A 16965-nucleotide genomic window follows, 5' to 3' on the forward strand; every position below is an offset into this window, starting at 1 on the left:
TAATGCTTGGAGCAGTTCTCAGTCCAAGCCTCAGATTAGGGTAGGTATTCTGTAAATGTTTGTGGATTCCAAATCTGGACTTTTCCCACTGAGCTAAGCCTTTACATTAGGGCATTATGTCTCCATGGAGCTTCTATCACAAGGCAGATGTGTACCTAGAAGGGGTAAGACCTTACCTTGGCTCTGTGCTTGGCACCTGCTAGACAAAGAGAAAACACTTTGGCCCTGAGCAGTCAGCCTTGGTGAGGGGAAGCGGGTCTTGACAGAGAGCTGGTGGCAGAGGAGGTGGCCCCCAGGCCAGGGACACCTGGGGATTGCAGGAGCATGTAGGAAAGCCCAGATCAAGGGTGGCCACTCCTGGGGCTCAGAACTTAGTGGGCAAATCCAGCAGTCCCTGGGAATCCCTGAAGCAGTGGGAACTCTTTACACCCATCCTTCCCAAGAGGGAGTGGGGTTGAGCCCCCAGGCCAGTAGCACACTCCCCAACCCTAACTGTCCAGTCACTGCACTCTGACAGCCTTCCTTCCTCCCTTGCCCTAATTCCCTCCCCACCCACTCCCAATCTATCTGTCATCCTAGCAGATTTCCACTCTGACCTACAAATTCAATGACCCTCCTTTGAGGAGCTCTCACAACACTTGTAAATAACTGTAACCTAAAGTGATCTATTTTTTCCATAGGTACACGTGCACAGTGCCATCATAGCAGCCTGGGGTGGAAGGGAATTGGAGACGGGAGGCGCTGTCTGGAAGGGACTCCAGGGGCTCTTGAGGGCTGGGTGGAGTTGCATAGCTGTAGAAGGGGGAGGAATTCTAGAGGGAGCAGGGGCTGTCCACAAACATCTTGGTTCTCCTTCCGGACACATGATACAATTTCATCTCTCTACTACTGCTTTCGAACTAGGCAGGGAGAAGGGGGGGGAGGGAGAGAGAGAGAGAGAGAGTGGGGAAAAAAGAGTGTGAGGTGTGAGGGTGCAGGGGGCAGGGAGGAGGAAATGTGAGAAGAGAAAAATATTTAGAAGTTTTTTCTCAATCTTCTTTATCGGCTGTGAAGAAAGAAAATATTTGTGAGGAATGTGGTTCTGGTGATGTGAACAAGTAGCCTAGGGGGTGTGTGTGTGTGTGTGAGACAGAGAGAGAGAGAGACAGACAGAGACAGAGAGAGACAGAGAGAGAGAGAGATAGGGACAGAGAGTCTTAAAAGTGGGTCAAGCCAGAATCAGGCTGACTAGCAGGTAGCCAGGAATCTCTTTGTACTGAGACAAGTCAGGCATTTGTCCTGCCCAGGCCACTGAGGGCACCAATGCAAGCACTGTGTCTAGGCATTGTGGCCCAAGCTGCATATGTTCTTTAACCACATCCACCTGATGAAAGTCCAAGCCAGAAACAGGAAGGATTTACAAGGTGCCCACTCTCCCACTACAGAGGCATTTGCTGTTGAGTTATGAAGCCAATGGGGTCAAGACTCCTTAGAGTCACAGAATGTATTACACCTTCTTCTAAGCACTCTGGATCCCATGAGTGCCACTGGACACCTCTGAGGTGAGAAAGTGACTCAGAAAGAGGAAAGGACCACCCCCTGCCAAAACTGTGCCAGGAATTAGTGCCCAACAGGAATCCTAAGAAACTAATCCTAGGATTTGGAATCAGGAACAGATCCCAGGTAGAGCAACTGCCCCAATACCTTGCTTACTTGCATGTGTTCTGACCTGAATAGCACCAACTATAATTAACCATGCTGATTGTACCCAGCCTTAGCAAATCAACCAATTAAGTCATGGGTGATTAGCTGTAGAACAAAACAAAACAAAGAATCCCAGGCTTGCAAATTCTTTAGCTCCTTGTTGTAGCTTTTCCTCTCACAGTTGTCTGGCCTGCATTTTGCCTTGCCCAACCTAGAGAGGAGACTTGTGGGTGATCTGGACACCAAGAGGAGAAAGAGGAAAGGGAGGTGGAAGAGAGTGAGAAGAAAAGGTGTGGCCAAATGCTATGTTTCCAAACAAATAATCCAGTGCTGCGTAAGTTGCAAAGAAACCAAGAGCCTCCATTCAGCATAAAAGTGAAAAAAGGGAAGGAAGGAAAGTCTGCCTCTGAGACACTTGGAGGGGCTTGTGATTTTCTCTGATACTTACCATTCTGCACTGAACTTGAAGCATTCTGGGTCCTTGACAACAGGGGGAGGAGGGGAAGGGAGTAGACCCAGACTGGGCAGAGATTGTAAGGTAAAGAGCACAGCCAAAAAAGTGACCTTCCCTCTGGACTGCCAGGGAATTCCCGGAAAGTTACTAAAAAGAAAGGAGCTGGGTTGCCAGCTCTGGACATTGAGGGCTCTCTGGAGCCTGCAGAGGAAGGATTAGGGGCCATGTTCTGTATAATGGTGGAAGCCATCTTTGGCTCCAACTCCAAAAAGGAAGTGACCCTTCCCAATTAAAGAGGGGTAAACCTCCTTTCCAGTGCCATTATGTGTCCCACAGTCCACAGAGAGAATATTATGTGTCTCTCAATCCACAGAGAGAAGAGACCCAAGGCCAGCAGAGAGCTAGCAAGAGGCAATATCCCACAGCTGTCCTGGAACAAGCAACCATCAAGAATACTACGTTTCTGAGGCATGAGCTGGCCGAGCATGTGCTCCAAAGTGAGGGAGTCAAGAACGGTGAGGGGAACATAAGAGAGGGCGAACCCTCCTCCTCCCATGCAGCCTCAGGGTACCCGAGCAACAAGCAGCTGGGTCCCCTCATCTTCCTCCTGCAGGTCCAAGTCATGTAGAATCCTAACCCAGACAAGACATGGGTTACTGGCCTTGGCCTCCTTGTCCAAGATCCTGTGACTTGGTGATACTTTGACCCCATCCTGAGTACCTCTCTTCTCTTCCTGACATCTCGCATACCTGCCTCTAGTTCTGACACCAATTCCGATGTGTGGTTTTTTTCCCATACCACCAAGCAATTAACTCAATTCTGACACTATCTACCTAGAGATAGCATCAGATTCTACAGGTTAAGGGCTCAGTCCTACAAGACTGCAGCCTCCCTTGCCACTTCAGATGCCAGTCACAAGTCCAGGTTCACCTGTGCTTCTGACCAACCAGCTACATACTGGAGGTTCCAACGACATCCTTCTTGGGTTCCATTAATTTTCTAGAGTGGATCACAGAACTACCAGTTTATTATAAAAGGATATAACTCAGGAACAGCCAGATGGAAGAGATGCTTAGGGCAAGGTATGTGGGTAAAGCGGTATAAAGCTTCCACGCTTTCTGAGTGTACCACTCTCCAGAAATGAACATGCGTTCGCCAACCTGGAAGCTCTCCCAACTCAGTCCTTTTGGGTTTTTACAGATGCTTCATCACATAGGCATGACTGATTAAATTATTGACCATTGGTGATTGATTCAACTTCCAGCCCCTCTTTACTACCAGGACATCAGCGGGTGGAAGATCCAACTCTTCCATCACTTGGTTGGTTCTCTTGGCAACCAGCCCCATCCTTAGGTGCTTTCCAAAAGTTGCCTTATTAACATAACAAAGACACCTTGATTGCTCTCAGACTTAGTAAATTCCAAGGGTTTTAGGAGCTCTGTGCAAGGAATGGGGCAAAAACCAAATATACTTAATCATGATACCACACTGCCTCAAAGCACTTCTCTCTCCTTTGGCTGCCATGTGGTAGCAGTCCACAAGACTGAGCTTCATGTGCTTCCCTCCCAAAGCCTTAGATCAATTACAGTACCTGGTACTCCACCCCCACCCTAAATCCCAGACCCCACATGTACTCACCCACCCCCTTCTGATGACTGGGTCCTGATTTCCTGCCTCTCTAGGGTTCAGCCACTACCTGAATCCCCATTGCTCTTTATCTCCCATGGCCGAGATGCTGACCATTCCTGCAATGCTGTGTCTGAGCACAGAATCTCACTTCCAGGAAGAGAAAGGATCCCTCAGGCTCAAGTTTATCCAGGAGGTTGTTCCTCTGCTTTGCCTATTCTGGAACCAGAAACTTGCTTCTAAGACTCAGGTAGAGGCTTCCAGTTTTAGCATTCATATTTGACAACATACAACGTTGAAAACAAGACTTGAAACATCACGAAGATAACACTGCTATTTCTGAGAATGACCAGGCCCATGTTCTCCAAGGAGAATCACATGCAAGAAATATAAAGGACATAGAGTGGCCGGGGGTCCTCATTTCACTGGGAGCTGATAGACGTGTGAACTTTGGCCTCATCTTGGGACATCCTCCCAGTGAATTCTGATGTAATGAGGGGACCCTACACCCAGTTTTCATCTTAACTCTATCTCCCTCTGGGCCTGCCTGGGTCTCAGGGTCTGGATAATATATATGTATATATATATGTATATATATATATATACTTTTTTTTTTTTTTTTTCAGTACGCGGGCCTCTCACTGTTGTGGGATCTTCCTGGACCAGGGCACGAACCCGCATCCCCTGCATCGGCAGGCGGACTCTCAACCACTGCGCCACCAGGGAAGCCCTGGATAATATATTTTGAGGGTACATTCATCCATCTATTCATTGATTCATTCATTCAGTATATAATTCCTGTGACCTACTATATATGAGACCCTACCCTGGGGCTTGCAGCTTCCACAGAATGATAGCATTACACAGTGGTTATGAGTGTAGACTAATGCCTGGGTTCAAGTTCTGGAATTCGTACTCATGAGCTATATGATTTTGACCTAATTATTAATTTTCTGAGCCTCAATTTCCTCCTGAGTAGAAAGGAAACATGATAGTACCTAATTTGTGGAGTTTTATTATGCTTGACATATAGTAACTGCTTGATATCTATTAGTTATTATTTTATTTTATGCTGATCCCACTTGGGTTACCAGCCACTCCTCCCATAAAATAAAGAAATCTATAATTTTCAGGCAATAAAACAATATGAATTTAAAAATCTCTGTGTCAACGAAGATAGTCTGGGCTGTATTCAGGTTGTTTCTCATCTTGCTTTCTGATCTGCTGGGAACAGAGGGACTTCGTCATTTAGAGAGGAAAGAGGTAGAATTTCCGAGTACCTTCTTTGGGGATCTTAGTGGGCAAAAGCCTGCTCGTTGTCCCAGACGTGCCCTCCCCAGCTTCTCAAGCTCGGCAGCCTCGTGCTACCCCAGGTCGTGAGCTTGTCCAAAGTGAAGCAGGACGTTTATCAGTGGCCTCAGTCCCTCCAACATACAGGGCTTAGGGTACAGTTGCTAACTCAGCTTCGGATGGGGGTCTGCCAGGTAAGAGCAACTCCCATGCCCCCTGCTCCAGGTCTCCTTTTCTGTCCGCTAGATGCAGGAACCAGCGTACTAGAGAGCAGGCTGGGCATCTGTGGATTCCCCCATACCCTAACACACCACACCCACCCACTCCCCTTCCTGTGTGCGCCTACTTCCAAGACTGTACCTCTGCCTGCATTTCCTCTCCTTAATTTCCATGTAGGGCCACTCCTCCTCCATAGGCCAGGGGCCCTGCTCTGCATCTCTGCCAGTGGCCAAGGCTCCAGTTCCTGACCTAGATTCTGAATCCTCCTCCTCCAGGCTGAACTCTCTTTCCACCTCCCTGCCAACTGCTCCATTTGCATACCCCTGGCTCACATGGTTAGATCTGTCCCTACTCACTGCTCAGGCTGGATTTGGAAACTGTTTGCCACCATATTCCTTCTGTTATCCTTGGGGCTGATTAAACCACCTGGGTTTGGATTCCTGAGTCTCTCCATCAGGACAGTTTCTCCAGCCCCCAGGCCACTTAGTCCAGACACTCAGGCTTTGGAGAATCCAGCACCTGCCAGTGGTATGATCTTGCAAAAGTTAAAACTTCTATGCCCCAGTTTTCTCAAGTGTAAAATGGGAAAATAAGACCCATCTTACAGGCCCGTTGTGAGGATTCAATGAGATAATACACAGGCAGCACCTAGCACATTGCCTGGCACACAGTAAGTAATCAATAAAAAACAACCGTCAAAGAGCTTAAAGCAATGGTATAAAAAGACATCTGTTCAGTTTTTGGTACAGTTCTGTGTTCACATATTTCTCATTGATCCTTGAAAACTGTAATGATGCTCCCTTTCCCACACAGCCCTTCCTGTCCCCAACTAGTATTCGGGACCCAAGGGACAGTTTGGAAGGGTCTGAGGTGGGTAGAGTCTGTGCTCCCAGGTGCTGGGCAGACTGGTCTGGGGGTTCAGCCACCTCTTGGTCACCAAAGGTGCAGATGCTTCCCAGGCTCTAGGTATGAGCTGAACCCAGGGAAGAGGAGAAAGGAGGGAAAGAGGATGGAGTGGGGGAAGTGGCTGAGTAGAAAGGGCTCAGGAAATGAGAATGGGATCACTCAGCAATGGGCCTCCCTGCAAACAGGGCAGAAGCAAACCTAAAGGCTCTTCTGTGCTAGGACCAAGTGGCCATGACAGCACACCAAAGCCAGGCTGCTCCTCCATTTTCTCGTCCACACTCTCAAGACTCATGGGCAGGGCTGAGCTGTGAAGACGCGGCTGCGCCACACTGACGCTATCTGCCCGGCACTTAGCCCAGCTTTCATCAGCCCTCCAACTCTTCACGAGGCTCTAATATGCTTCCCAGCAGAAGCACATTTCACAGATGGGGTGGTGATGAGAGCAATTAGCCTTGGCCTGTGGGTCAGAGTTGCCTCTGATCCTAGCCTCTCCAAACACAGCGTTAGCCACTCATTCTGAGGAAGACAAGTAGAAGGGATTTGTCAAGGCATTAAGCCTGGGGCAACGAAGGACACAAAGCAGGTTCCTAGAATCTCTTTCCTCTGGTGTCAAGAAGGTCAGCTTAACTATTGCCATAGTGAGAGTCAGGAGAGGACCCTGCCTAGACTAGGGAATGGAAGCTTCAAGTTCAAAGGCTGTCTCTGCCTCAGGCTCCTCATGTGAGATACTAAATTAAACTAAAAATGGAGACACTCAACATCACCATCGGAAACACCATCCCACAACAGTGGGATCATGCCAACGCACATGGCTGTTAGCACCTGCGCCACACACGTCTTCCCTTTGCTGCTCTGGGTCAGTGGACTGAAGCTGGAAGAGAACATACTGAGTTTGAATGCCATGTCACAGACTCTCTTACCACTCAGAGCCTTTGACACCACATCAGCCTGGACACAAGACGATCACCAGCCTGATGTGATCAGCTGTGTGAGGGTACAATCAGCTGTGAAAGTGTGTATAAAACCAGGCAGCCTATTAGTACTCTGATGCTGCTTCCCAACATCACTCACCTGAGAGCCAGAGAGGGCCTTCCCTGGGTCTCACCTGTTTCCCAATCAGGAAAGCTCTCTCTAGTAGAATGTAAGCTCCACGAGGGAGCCAGATTTGATGTTTTGTTCCCTGCTGTATCCACAGCGTGGGGTACATAGTAGACAGTCAATTAATATCTGATGAATGAATGCATGAACTTCTCCACTTCACATGGCCAGGCCCACCAGTGTCAGCCTGGAGCCATGCTCTCCACAGAACTTCACCTCCCCTACCTACAATAACTGGACACACTCAGCCTCTGCTGAATATCCTCCTCAATCTTCTAGACCTTAACTGTACACAAGAATCACCAGAGGAGCTTCTAAAATAATATTCAATACTAGTGCCCAGACCCTACCTCTAGACTTGGTTGGGTGTAAGACTATGGCATTGGTATATTTTTTTAAATACTAATGAAAAATAAATGATTCTAATGTGAGAACTACTGCTCCAGACAGAAGAAAGGATGGTTCCCCAAGGACAAAATGGGAATGGGATAGGGAGACCAGACGAGGTCAGTGTTCAGGGGGAACAAGTTCACTTGGATTCCTGCAAAATCCACATTCTTTGAGTTTGATTAATCAAAGAGTCAAAGTAAAGATATGGGCTTTTTCTTCCCTAGTAGGAACCTAAGTCAACCAAAGCTGCTGCAGGAGGCCCCTTTCGCCTCTCCTCACATGGACACCAAAAAGACATAACTTTCCCCCACACCTACCCAGCAGCTCATTCAGGACCGCTCTGAACCTACTCTGCCCACTTGAGGCTCCCAGACAGGGACTGTAATATTGATTGGGTTCACCTGGCTGAGGTCCGCCTCCTTAATGATGCCTAGAGGGATTCTTTACGGAGACCCAGAAATTAAAGACAGCAAAACTATCTGTTGCTAACAAATAAACCCACACTATGGGATGAGCTATGCACTGTGTTTATAAACACACGCACACCCCTAGACGCACACACACATATGCGTGTGCACACACCAATGATAAATAAAGTGTAACAATGGTATACATCTGGTGTTAACTTCTGTAAACCAGTTTACTGAATGGGATGAATTCAATGGTTGCACAAACAGAAAGCAGGTTAGTTTTTCTCTTATTGCTACCTTCAGCTGCACTGCCTTCCTTTCATGGCTTTCTGGTCACTTTTGTGTATTTAAAGGGTTCAGTCCAATTTAAAACTTGAAGCATTCAAATGTTATAGCTGATAAGGGGTTAATATCCAAAATATATAAACAGCTCATACAACTCAGTATCAGAAAAACAAACAACCTGATTAAAAAATGAGCAGAAAACCTGAATAGACATTTTTCCAAAGAAGACATACAGATGAGCAACAGGCACATGAAAAGAGGCTCAACCTCATTAATCATCAGAGAAATGCAAATTAAAACCACAATGAGATATTATATCTCACCTGTCCGAATGGCTATTATCAAAAAGACCATAAATAATAAATGTTGGGGAGAAGGTGGAGAAAAGGGAACCCTCATACACTGTTGGTGGGAATGTAAATTGGTGTAGCCACTAGGAAAACATTGTGATCGTTTCTCAAAAAACTTAAAACAGAACTACCATATGACCCAGCAATTCTACTCCTGGGTATTTGAAAGAAAAAAAATTAAAACAATCATTTGCAAAGATACATGTACCCCAATGTTCATAGCAGCATTATTTATAATTGCCAAGATATGGAAGCTACCTAAGTGTCTATCAACAGATGAATGGATAAAGACGGTGTGTGTGTGTGTGTGTGTGTGTGTGTGTGTGTGTGTATACATATATATATATATATATATAATGAAATACTACTCAGTCATAAAGAATGTAATTTTGAAATCTGCAACAACATGGATGGACTTGGAGGATATTATGCTGAGTGAAATAAGTCAGACAGAGAAAGACAAATACTGTATGATATCACTTATATGTAGAATCTAAAAAATAAACTAGTGACTATCACAGAAAAGAAACAGATTCACAGATATAGAGAGCAAATTAGTGATTATCAGTGGGGAGAGGGAGGGGGAGGAGCAATATAGGGGTAGGGGGTTAAGAGGTACAAACTACTATGTATAAAATAAAGAAGCTACAAATATATATTATATAGCACAGGGAATATAGCCAATATTTATAATAACTATAAAGGAATACAACCTTTAAAGGAATACAACCTTTAAGAACTGTGAATCACTATGTTGTACACCTGAAACATATAATATTGTACATCAACTATACCCCAATTTTTATAAATAAATAAATAAATAAGGGTGAAGAAGGTTCTTCCAGAACACAGATGGGAACTTATTCTGAATAAAGAGGAAGTGAAGACTGGGGGGGAAATGCAATGGATACAGAAAGAATTTAAAGAAAAATAAATAATAAAAACCAAAATGATTAATTGGTTAAAACAAAAACAAAAAAAGCTTGAAACACTCCCAATTCTAGATGTCTCACTCCTACTTTCCTTCCTCTAAGCCCAGGCTGGACGTGTGGCTTGGGGATCATCAACGGGGAGGTGAGGACTGCTGTGTTCCTTCACTCTTTCTTCATTTCCTTCCCACTTCCTGCTGTAGATTCCTCCAGGGTTGGGGAAGAGAGTGTCTGGTGTCTTACCTGTCCTGCAGGTGCTTTTCTCTTGAGTGTTGACAGCTTCTGGGAACTGTAAGTGTTCAAAGACTGGCTCCACTGCAGGTTCTCCAACCGGCGGGGTGCACTGTCTGGTCAACATCTTGCAACACTCTTAGCAACTTCCCCCAACAACTCACTGTGTAGCCTTTTCCTGTCACCTCTTAACTGGTAGGCGATCCTCTCTGACAAAGTCCCAATTGATCTCAAGCCTAATTATCTTCCCCAGTGCATGTTTATCCCAAAGGAAAATCATGCTTTCTTTTCACACTAAAGCTGGTCTTTTTGCTCACTCTTTTTATCCTGCCTTAGTGGATGACTTCAGCCACCCTCTTGCCTTCCAAATTTAGTAGGAGGTAAGGTTAGGAGGGGGTACCAGTGTCCACGTTCAAATATACCTCCAAACTCCAAGGGAACAAACATCACTTTCTCCCAATGACCCTCTCAAGATAGACCCACAATTTCTGCAGCTCACCGGGACTGTGAGATACCAGCCCTCTTTTTTGCAAATCTCAATTTCATCAGTTTCCCTTCACTTGGTTTGGAAGTGATTGGAAAGAGAAGAGAAACATCACAGCTCTCCCAGCTAGGCTGACAACTCCTTACCTCTGTGACTCTCCAGAGAGCTCCTTTCAAATCTCTTGTTTTCTATATAAGAGAAAGTAGGAAGTAGGCATGCCAGCCTACTTCCAACTGCGACTCCTGGCCCCATGCCTGGGGGCTTTATCCAGCTGCTGAGCACACCTGGAGCAGGTCAGGTGCTAGGAATTAACACCCTCCCTTTGCCCCAGGAGCAGCACGCAGCCAATGACTGATAGGAGTCAGTGACTAAAGAACTCATTTCCCTTGCTCCCTTGGTGGGATAACTCCAAAGTGCATATTCTACACTGGCTCCCAGAGTTGCTTCCCCCAGAGGGATGAAGCTCCAGTTGCCACACCTTTATGGGCTGCCTTCCCTTCCTTGTTAAACTCTCAGCTTCAGGACGCTGTCTCAGGGTACCCTTCTAGGGGAATCTCAACTAAGAACAATTCTGAGACAGAAATGAAAATATTGTGGACAGATTGGCAGGACCGGTAGACTCAGACCCAGGACTAAGCAAGTCTTCCCAGGTGCATGCCACATCTGTGTGTTGCATCTTTCAATGTAAGGCTATATATAGCCAGGACATCTTTAAGAGAGTACACCTAGCAGCAGACATGCAGCAAAGGGTGAGAATTTTATTCCTCTGTCTGCTCCTCTTCTTTCTCCTTTCTTCTTTCACCTCCTTCTCCTCTTTCTCCATGGCCTCTCACATTTAGAGTATGACCCCTGGCTCTGTAACTCAGCCATTCCTTCCTCCTTTTAGAGCTCGCAGCCTTGAGCTGAGGTGGGTATGGGTGCCCGTCTCCCTTCTCTGTCCTGTGAGTGGCCTGGAGAGCAACCAGCATGCCACCTTCTGTGAGCACACCCCAAAGAGCCAACCATTGTCTCAGGTCTTTTGGAAAGAAGTCAGCAAAATGATTCACTGATGAAAGAATCTGGTCTTAGGAAATAAATTCAGTCAAACCTAGGCATTTGTTTTCCTAGTAGATGATGGGAAACCTCTTATCTCTCTGTCAACTGTGTCAAGAAAGTGACTAACTCATTACTTAATATCAGTAAAGATGATTTAAGGACTTCAGATAGAAGCCAGTAAAAAGGCACGCTGTAGCAGTGATTGCAGGCGAGAGGGCGGTGCTCACTCCTCCCTCCAAGGGTTCAGAAGCCCATGAGGCTGCTCCGTCACTGGATGCATGAGTTCATGGTGAAACCCCACTGGGGTTCTAAGATGCCCTCTAACTGGGGTGTAGGTAGCCCGAAGGGCAGCAAAATCACAGCCATTGAAAGCCACTATTACTGACTGTATGGCATCGTAGCCCTCAGGGTACAGGATGAAGGACAGGTTGAGGTATCCCCATGACAGCACTGCCCTGAACAATTCCCCATGGAGCAGGTGGTGTCTGCTACCCCGCACTGTGTGTGTGCAGCAGGGCTCCTGGCCCCATCTACATGGGGTGGGTCAAGCATGGCTGTCCTCAGAGCACAGCAGCTGGAGGGATCCTTTGCCTGCACATTTTGCAGACGCACTCAAATTCTCTCTGCCAGGCAGAATGATTTATTTGTATGTCTTCATTGAGGACAATTATTTTTTAGCACCTTGCTAGGCATACTGGGTGATCTCATCACAGGGAAGAGCCCATGAGTGCCTGCATCGCTCAGAGCAAAAGTGGGAAAGGAGCCTCCCCCTCCTGCTCATCGAGAAATTCTCCTCTTTCCCTGGCACCTTCACAGAGATATGAGGAGCCTGCTTTTTTTGTCTTGAGAGCACTGGTTTGCCCATAAAAGTTTCATCGAGGAGGATATTTTAAAGGTGCCTCCCTTTTGGAGAGAGTTTTTCTTTTTTAGAAAGAAAGGGGAAAACATTTCAGATCTCCTGCTTTTTAAATTAACAACAAGTAGCATTAAACCTGATTCAATACGTAAACGTAATACTAAACATGTCTTAGATTTCCAAATGTAGGTAGTTGAGCAGGGGAAGAGGAAAAAGAGAGGAAAGGAATGGAGACAGGACACAGGATGGGCCCTGGCAACAGAGGAGAACCCATGGAAAATAGGGGAGAGAGATGAAGACAGAGAGATGGACTGAGGGGAAAAGAGAGGGAGAGGCAGCGGGCAGGGAAAGAAGCCTGGGCAGGCAGACAGCAGGGATCGGGGGCGGGGCAGAGAAAGACACCAGGTAGAGAGAGGGCAGGAAGGAAGAAACGGGCAGAGGGCACAACCCCTCTCCAGGCTTCCTGGTTCTCCTTTCCCTACTCACCAATTTCTCCAACAAGGGTCTAGTCCAGACTCTTCTACTTCCACACTACCCATCCCTCAACTCCTTACACCCCCTCACCATGCCTCAGTTTGGATGCCCACTCCCACGCTGCTCCTACAAGACTTCTATGGGCCAGATTGACACTGCAGCTCCCTCCCTGATTCCTCTACTTCTGTGGCATCTGAGACAGTGGAAGCTGGGTCTATGGGATACAGAGGTTCCCATACCAGTTCTGTTGTTTATTAGCTGTTATATCTTGGGCACGTCCGTTACCCTCTTTGAGTTTTCATATCTGTAAACTGGCAGTAATAACAGTACTTAGCTTGCTTCCAACACTGGACTCTGTAGTGGTTTTCGGATGTGTGTGTAGGTGTGTGCACGTGTGTGTTTATATGATAAGAGATAAGGACACAAAGACTCACTGTGAACTATAAAATGATACACAGGGCGTCCCTGGTGGCGCAGTGGTTGAGAGTCCGCCTGCCGACGCAGGGGACACGGGTTTGTGCCCCGGTCCGGGAAGATGCCACATGCCGCGAGCGGCTGGGCCCGTGAGCCATGGCCGCTGAGCCTGCGCGTCCGGAGCCTGTGCTCCGCAATGGGAGAGGCCACAACAGTGAGAGGCCCGCGTACCGCAAAAAAAAAAAAATACACAAATAGGAGTATTTTGGTTCTTTTGCTCTTACTGTCACTTTCTCTCTCCTCCCTGCTTGCTCTTCTATACTGTATCTCATCCCCTTTATCCTCTTTAAACAGACCTTCCCCAAGGCTTGTCTTTTGTTCCTTTCAGTTCCTGACCTCTCCCTTTGCTTCCTCTTCTGTCGACTACAAACACATCTCCAGCCCGACGCTCTCTCCGGAGCCACAAGCCAGGCTCTGCAGCCTGCGTGCCTCAGCGGCACTTCAGATCAACATGCCCCACGTGGCATGGGTAGAATGTCTGCTTGCCCCAGGCTTGTTTTAGAGGAGTGGGAGAAGATAGACTATGGACAGACAGGCTCAATTTCAAATCCTGGCAATCCTGTGGATGTGCTGCCTTGCAGTAATCTTCTGAGTTTAGTTTGCTCACCCACAGCATGGGAGTAATAAAACCCACCTGAGAAGTAAGACGAGGCCTCACAGTGATGAAATATTAAATGACAGCACAGTGAGATAAGGCCAGGAGGGCACATCTGGGGCTAGATGTTCTACAGACACTTCTCAAGCACCAGTGAGTGAGGGGCCACAGGAGGACGACGTTCCCATAGGCAGGTGGCAGGCTTGACTCCAGCAAGCTGGCAAAATAGCATAGAGGTTAACAGCACACAGTCAAGAGCCAAACCTTGGCTCTCCTGCTTACTGGCTGTGCTGCTTTGAGAAAGTTACTTAATTTCTCTATGCCTCAGTTTTCTGTAAATGGCTTGTCATGAGGATAAATCATCAAACATATAAATTCACACAGGCTGCTTACAATGTGCCTGGCATGAGGAAAGTACCATACAAGTACTTTATTTAACAAATATTATATTAGCTATTAGTGACATTATTTATCAATGGTTGCATGTTCATTTCTTACTTGGGAGGCTTTGGGGGCCACATGGCAGCTAGAAAACAAGAGGCCTGAGGACGATCCCCACTGTGTCTCCTGCCAGGTCTTGCTTCATCTTCCTTCAGGCCATAACCTTCTCTCTCTGAAGAGAAACCGGGTGGGGATTCATCGCTCTCCACCTCACCCCCTGCCTTGGAGCCTTGGTGCAAACTACTGCACATGCAGCCAGGCCTGCGACATCACCAGGTGAGATGGACGTGTCTGTAGGGGCAAGGGGATAACGGAGGGAGTAATGAAAAGTGCCTCCAGGTCCGTCTCCCCTGTCCTGGTGACTCTGGAATGTGGCATCATGGGTCGCTCCTGGCACTGTGACCAGCCAGGTGGAACTGGGGCCTGGCGAGAAAAAGAGAAGTGGGTCTGAGGAGACGAGGATGGGACTGTGGAGGGCTCATGCCCTGTGGAGGGGGTGACTTGGTCCTGAGGGCAGTGAGGAGAGACCTGAGCAGAGTTTCATTTAAGAAAGTTCTCTCTGGCTCCTGGGTGGGAAACGGGGCTCAGTGCAGGGTGAGATGGGAAGTGAGGAGAGCAGGTGCAGACACCCGAATCTAGGCAGTGGCCACGGGGAAGGAGCAGAGGGCCCAGACAAGTCTGACTTTAAAGGAGGAATTGGCTGGACTTGGTGTCAGCAGTGGGGAGGAGTGGAGTCTCGGGTAGCATGAGGTCTCCAGAACAATGCTGTGCTTTGTCCACAGTGGCAGGTTCCACACCTTTCAAAGGTGTTGTTTCACCTTGGGTAGACTCCACAATGTGTAAAGGAAAAGGGCAGGTTGCAGTGTTTGCCGCTTCCTTTAAACACAGAGTGGGCCCCTGCTTGGAGGGAGCAGGCAGATGCAGCCCTGCCTTAGAGGTGCTCACCTCTGATCTGAGGAGGCAGGTCCTCTGGCCAAGGAGGCCTCGTACTTCTTGCCTCACCCAGGTTTGGTCAAGAACCAGGGAAAACCTGAGCTTCCCTCCTGGGGGGGGTGAAGGGAGAACCTCCAGGCCAGCCCAGCCCAAGACGCCACCCTCTCTACTACTCATGTGCTTCCCCAGAGCTCTGGGGTGATATGAAGTTTTAAACTGCAGTCACTAGCTTATCAAGACATTTGTCAACTTGTTGCTTCATCTATTAAAGGAAATGATAAGAGAAAGAATAAGTTAAGAAATATACGTAAAACTCCAAGCAGAGTGTTGGCACATAGTAAGTGTTCATTTAAAAGAGGCAGTATGACTATCACTATTACTACTTATTATTACACTTACTATCACATCCCCCTCTGTCTCTTTTCTCTCTTTGCTTTTAATACTTCCGACACTTCCCAGTCCTTCTCCCTCAAAGATTTGTCCGAGACAGTTAAATATTCCCTGATATACGTCAGAGAACTTAGTGGAGTCAGAATCAGGAAGGAGAAAAGACCTTCTGGTCCCTGAGGCCTGCCAAGCACCAGCCACATAATTCCACTGCCTGGCAGAGTCCTCACAGCCCTAGAAGGAGGTATCATTGCCCTCACTTTACAGAAAATGTAAAATGAAATAGAGACAGAGGTCAAGTAGCATGATTGAAGTTCACACAGAAATAACCAGGAGGCCAGAATTAAATGGGGGACTGTCTAATTCCAAAGTCTGGGCCCTTACTTCTAACCCCACAATCACATAAAACCTCCCATCCCTGGGTGGAGAGGAGCAGCCATCCCTTTGATGAACAGCCCACAGAAGGAAAGGAAGTCATTCACTTTTGTGTGGCCTTCCAGATGGAATTGCCAAAGGAACAGAGTGTTTTAGACCTAAATAATCCAGACTGGTTGTGTGCGGGGAACAGGGTCAGTGTTTTCATCCCATCCCTTCCTGGTGTGGCCTGGACACAGCGATGGTTGTGAAATGGAAGGGCTATTAACGGAACCAGGCCGAGGATGTACCTGGGCAGACACTTATCTGGGCAGCATCTCCATTACACCCAGAACCCTAGCCCAGCCTTTACTATGGCCAGGCTGCCAAGCAGAATTCCAAGTCATAAATCCTCTTAAGGGCACAGAGCACATGTTCCACCCTGACCAATGGGAAATGCACACCTCATCTGCTCCCTTCCATCCCTCCTAGGTTCCAGCCCTGGGAGAAAGTGTCGGCGGTTATCACAGCCAGCACTTGTGCGTGCACTTTAGACATCTCTTTCCCATCCATGATCTCATTCCACCACATGTGGAGGTGGAGTCAACAGTCCTGGTATCAAATCAAAACTCTGCCATTTACTGGCTCTGGGCTTTGGCTAAGTTATTTCTCTCACTACAGCCCTGTGAGATTTTCACTGGGGAAGTGAGAAACTTGGGCTCAGAGAGGGCACCAGGGTAAATAGCAAAAAATGTTTTGTAGCTAGATCTGTGTGATTCCAAATCCAAGGCTCTTTCCAAAAAAACATCTGGTCCATGGAGAAAGGAAAAGCTCAGCAAACAGAGTATCTTTGCTACTTCTCCTACTACCATCTGAAATACAACCACCCAAATTCAACCATCAGCCAACTCAACAAGTTAGGCAGAAGGGCAAAGCTCTCTGTCCCATTCAAGTTCCATCAGTAAGAGACAACCCAGGTGGTGGGGGATTGTACCTTATTTGTGGGACCCCATCCCATCTTCTGGACAGCACAGACTGGCTATGGGAACGCCTCAGCCTTG

At 47.4% G+C, this 16965-nt stretch overlaps 1 long non-coding RNA gene across 3 annotated transcripts in view; it reads right to left on the reverse strand.

Annotated features, from left to right (window-relative positions):
• Window positions 1-16965, reverse strand: part of LOC307190547 — a 211836-nt gene that overhangs the window by 103302 nt on the left and 91569 nt on the right. The gene's annotated exons all lie outside the window — the stretch shown is intronic.

Source organism: Stenella coeruleoalba (genome assembly GCF_951394435.1).
Source record: "Stenella coeruleoalba genome assembly, chromosome: 8".
NCBI classification, from domain to species: domain Eukaryota; kingdom Metazoa; phylum Chordata; class Mammalia; order Artiodactyla; family Delphinidae; genus Stenella; species Stenella coeruleoalba.